We start from the raw sequence: 5654 nt of genomic DNA, 5'->3' as shown, positions 1-5654 counted from the left end.
GGGCTAACTCCAAAAGGGATTCACAGAGATAGTGGGACTGCAGTAGATTTATAGGGGAAATTTAACCTCAGGGATTTGACATAACTTGGATTTTTGACTGGACCACCCCAGAGACTGGGACCATAAGGCTGAACTGATCCCCATCAGGGCCCTTCTCTGTTCTCCTCAGGGAGTATCAGTACTTCAGGCTTTGTCTGCCAACCTCAGTGACTAGGACCTCTTGTCCAAAGAACTGGGTTCTAATTTCCCCTCCCACTCTTACTTAGAGACTCTGCTAGAGACCTCCCTCTAAGTGCAGATGCGGAGCACTAGGATGGATGTAAGGATAGGAGGGTAAGATAGAAATGGAAGATACTGTCCCAATATACTCCAGCTTTTGTAAGCCTTAAGGGACGAAAGAAACTGAATATAAATGCTGAGGGGTATCAATACAGAGAGGATAGTGGAACAGCTGCGGCAGATGGACCACCCACTCTGGAGTCAGACCCTACAAGCTGTGTGACCCTGGACAAGTCACTGAACGCATCTTCCCCCAAAAAAGACATATTGGATGGACTCAGGTCCGTGTCCTGCCTCTGATTAGGCAAGTCATTTCTCTAAGTGTTCATCTTTCAGAGGCACCCAGTGACATCATGGTATGATGACTTGACATGAGTATGAATTGGATTTAATTAAGGCAGAGTTGCACAAAGTCCTCATCTCTCTTCCTGAGTCATCAAAGTCCAGTGTCAGGACAATGTCCAGATGAAAGGTGATGGCCCGCTGCTTCAGCTGTTTCATGGCAACTGTTCTCATCTGCCCATTCCACAGAGAAAAGTCTTCACATGTTGGGGGTAGACACCCCCCTAAGTCACCAACAGGTTTGAGGTCTGTTGGTTCTCCTCAACCTGGTTTAGCCCATCGATTGAATGGCTCTCCTGGCTGTTGCACGTCCTCCCAGGAGCCACAGGTGGGAGGTGGGTGCCCGGTGGACACCAATAAGCAACCCTGAAAAGGGCTTGGCAAGCTCTCATACCAGAGGCTCTAGTCATCCCTGAGCCCCACACACCCTTTCTCTTAGTGAGTTAGGGAACTCATGGAAGACCTGGAATAAAGGTACCAACCATGGAGAGTTTCCTATATCAAGGAAATCACAAGTTCATTTTTAGAAACAACAACAAATCTATTCATATTTTCTTAATTTAATTTCTTCTTTAATATTTTCTCCCCCTTCCCTTCCCATAAAACACAGGTCTTTTTTCTCTTGAAACTTTTTCATCAAGTCCCAGAAATCTCTTCCATCTGGCACCCTATCACACCCCTGGAAGATCCTTCAGCTTTGGAACTCCCAATTCAGAGGCTCCTCCTCCAATTAGAGAGTAGATGGCTTCTCCTAGAACCATTTAAGGAAGGCGTTTAGATCAACCATCTCTTTTGTTTTCCACCAAAATAACACTTTGCTCACCCCACACCTTAGGCTTTGGGTTCCCCATCAGAATTTAAACTCCTTGAAGGTGGGGCTGTTTGTATCTGTATTCCCAGTGATTAGAAGCATCAAAGTAAACACAATAAATACTTGTTGACTATTGAAGAAGCCCCTACATCCAGGGCAACTTTCCCACCCCATCCCCAACTGAAGTTGATTCTTATACCATTCACTGTGGTCTCTGCATCTTCTCACCCCACTTGGGGAATCTTGCAACAATGCTCCTTTCTATATTTCCCACAGAATATCTACATTTTTTTGTCCAATGATCAAAGGCCCTTAAGAAGCATTTACACTGGGTCTGTAGGATGATAACCTGCTGTTCTCTGTCTCTGCAGCAAGTGGATAGAGAATGAAAGAAGCAGTAACAGAAAGGAATTAGGACATGGATTCAGGCAGAATTTCCCTACAGAGAAAGGAAGAATTTACAACAAAGGGGTTCATGGGTCTCAACTAAGGAAACTCCCTCTGTCAATATACATCAACACCATCTTGTCAACTTATAGGCTGAGAGAGTTGAGAGAGTGCTGGAAATGAAGGGAAAAACCCAGGGTTGCACAGCTTTTATGTGTCAAAGTCAGGAATTGAACCCGAGACCTCCTTTCTTGGAGGAATCCTCAATGCTAACTGGTTATCCACATTGTCTTTTATAATTGGTATGGAGGGGCAGCTAGATGGCACAGTGGATAGAGCACTGACCTTAGAGTCGGTCTGAGTTCCAATTTTACCTCAGTTACTCCCTGTGTGACCCTGGGCAATCACTTAATTCCGATTGTCTTCCCCCAAACAAATAAACAAACAAAGAAAACACTGGCATGGAACAGATGCTTCTTGAATGAAATTGGAAAGTTTCAGCATGGTATTGGTCTTACCAGGAGAAAGAGGGCTAGCCTAGAAGGGTAAGTGTCTGAGAGGATAAGGAGATAAAGGAAGAAAGTAGGGGGAAAGACCTTACTTAGGTGGCTGTCTATTTGTTGGGGATGTCTTAAGGGCAGAGACTATTTCATTTTTACCTTTGTGCTCCCAGCACAAGTGCCTGACACAGTCGGGTCCTAGTGCACGCTTGTTGATCAATACTGTAGGAAAGATTGTTCAGTCATTTCAGTCATGTCTGACTCTTTGTGAATCCATTTAGGATTTTCTTGGCAAATTTACTGGAGTACTTAGCATTTCCTCCTGCAACTTATTTTACAGATGAGGAACTGAAGTGAGTAGCATTAGGTGACTGGCCCAGGTACAAGTGTCTAAGATGAGATTTGAACTTGGGAAAATGAATCTTCTTGATTCCAAGCCCAGTCCTCTACCCACTGCAGTAGAAAGGATTTGTGATGATAAATAGCCTAGGACCACAGAGAGAAAGTTAGAAAGGTTTGTGGATGTGTTTAAGTCCAACCCTGTTATTTTAGAAATGGACACTCACAGGGACCGGGGGTGGGGGTGGGGGAGGGATTCTCCCAAGTTCTTATGGATCCAGAAGTACTAGATGGTCCCTAAAGCCCAAATCACAGAATCCCAAGGTTGCAGATTCTGTGGTTCTATCTTGACCTTTCAAATCTCTCCCAATCCTGGGAGCTTGTGATGTTCATGACTGGCAGGCAGTCTCCTGGTGCTCTGAATCACACCCTTGAGATGGATGGATACATGTGTCTCTATCTGTAGCGTGCCTAACAGGGACTTAGCAAACTACCCTGTTGCTATTTCACACCCTGTCACTCAGATTACCCACTAGAGGAGGGAATAGCTCCCAGGAGGGAAACAAAGGGACCATCCTTTTGCAAGGTTCCCTTTGCATTCTTCCTCCACCCTGAGATTCCACAGTTTGGAAACTCTTCTCCCCAAAGTCACTAGATACAGGTTAATGAATCTCTCCTTTGGTATAATTTTTTTTTTGCTTGATTTCAATCCTGCCTCCCAATCCTTACATCATTCACAGAAGCCCAGCACCTTCTAGTCAACTTCACAGAGCCTGGGGAACAGCTGTGACCAAAAAGATCCTATTACATGGGTCAGATTGGCAGGAAACCCAGGACAGGGGAGCTGGAGAAACTAGACCTAAGTTTCAAAGCAAGACCAAGGCTGTCTATACATATGTCACTGTCCTGGGTGTCAAGTGTGGGCAGCTCCCCGTGCAATGTGATTAAAGGGATCTTAATAAAGCGACTTCCCAAATATAGCTCCACCACCAACCTGTGTCAATGTTCTTAAAATTCCACTATCAGCGATTCATTCTTTTAGATCCTGAAGGTTTTCCTGGTTTCAAAGGTCTGCTATTACTGTTCATATCCTTTTTGGTGATGAATTAATATTTAAAGCGGCTGAAAACGTGGTAGAAATAGAACCAAGAGCAGTATCTGGAAAATGGACATTGAGACACTGACTGGGGGGGGGATAGGGAGTGGACCATAAAGACTTATTACAATGACATCATCATTTTTCAGTGGGTCTTGCTTCTCCTTCTCCCTCTTCACCCCAGAAAAGAGTGGATGTCTGGAAGAAATTCCAATGCTCAGATGCCATCCCAGAGGGAGCTCCCTTGGAAAAGAAGCATGGAGAATTTGGCCTAGAAAACTGAAGCTTGTTTGAGCTTTAACAATTTTAACCTTTTTAATAACATGTCCTTCTAAAAAGGAATAATTAAAAGAAATAAACAGACTTTGATGTGTGTAATCCATGGGGACTTTCAGGCTCAGAGATGAGGTCACTGAAGGCAAGGCTTAGGGGACCTGGTACTGGTAGAGACTCTAGGCTGAACTGCCATAGCCTGGGTATCATTAAAAACAATCGTGCTGGGTGTGGGAGCTAGGAGAGGGGGCCCTGATTGTTGGCTACACCCTATGCAGCTCTGGGAAGGTAAAGGATGAATTGTCCTTTAAAGGAGGAGAAGCAACTGGCTAGCAGAAAAAGAACTCATGACAAAGGGGAGTTGCTCCGCAGGTAGATATATTTTTAAGGAAGCAAGGCAATTAGGGTTAAGTGACTTGCTCAGGTTTATATTTCTGAAACTACATTTGAACTCAGGTTTTTCTGACTCCAGGACTGATGCTCTATCCATTGCACCATTTAGTTGCCCATTAGGTAGGTATTTTTTCTCCCCTAAATTCCAGGCCTGGTGCTCCATCCATTGCACCATCTAGTTTTCCCATCAGGTAGGTATTTTTCTCCCCAAACTTTAGGATTGGTGCTCCATCCCTTGCACCATCTAGTTGCTCCATCAGGTAGGTATTTTTCTCCCCAAACTTTAGGACCGGTGCTCCATCCCTTGCACCATCTAGTTGCCCCATTAGGTAGGTATTTTTTTTCTCCTAAACTCTAGGACCGGTGCTCCATTCCTTGCACCATCTACTTGCCCCGTCAGGTAGATATTTTTCCTCCCCTAAACTCCAGGACCGGTGCTCCATCCCTTGCACCATCTAGTTGCCCCATCAGGTAGGTATTTTTCCTCCCCTAAACTCCAGGACCGGTGCTCCATCCCTTGCACCATCTAGTTGCCCCATCAGGTAGGTATTTTTCCTCCCCTAAACTCCAGGACTGGTGCTCCATCCCTTGCACCATCTAGTTGCCCCATCAGGTAGGTATTCTTTCTCCCCAAACTCCAGGAGTGGTGCTCCATCCATTGCACCATCTAGTTTTCCCATCAGGTAGGTATTTTTTTTTCCTCCTGCAAGGGACTGAGGTTCTCCATATCCCAAGTCTCTGTAGCTTAAATTGAATTGGTCACTGTGCCACTGTCCATGGTCCCCCTTCTGCTTCCACCACCAGGCAGCTGGGATTGGAAAGGAGAGATACTTTGCTATGGTGGGAAGACACCACTGATAATGGAGTCTGAAGGCCTGGCTACAAGATCCTGCCTCTGTTACTTACTGCCTATGTACAAATACATCCTTCTTTCTGGACTTCATTTTCCTTGTATGTAAAACTAGGAAGTTGGACTAGATGTGCTCCCAGATCTCTATTTTGTAAGGAATAGACCTTCATCCATCTACAGACCAGCATAATACCTGCACAATACCTGTATTATGCCCAACTAGCTTAATATATCATATGAGGCAATATATTATGACTAGATAATTCAATATATGCTACATTGGATACAGCACTGAGCTTGAAATCAGGAAGATTCATCTACTTGAGTTCAAATCCAATCTCAGACACTGATGTGTGACTCTGGGAAAGTCACTTCACTCATTTT

This window comes from Antechinus flavipes, chromosome 1 (genome assembly GCF_016432865.1).
Source record: "Antechinus flavipes isolate AdamAnt ecotype Samford, QLD, Australia chromosome 1, AdamAnt_v2, whole genome shotgun sequence".
Taxonomy (NCBI): Eukaryota; Metazoa; Chordata; class Mammalia; order Dasyuromorphia; family Dasyuridae; genus Antechinus; species Antechinus flavipes.
Note: the sequence above shows the minus strand (reverse complement) of the source record.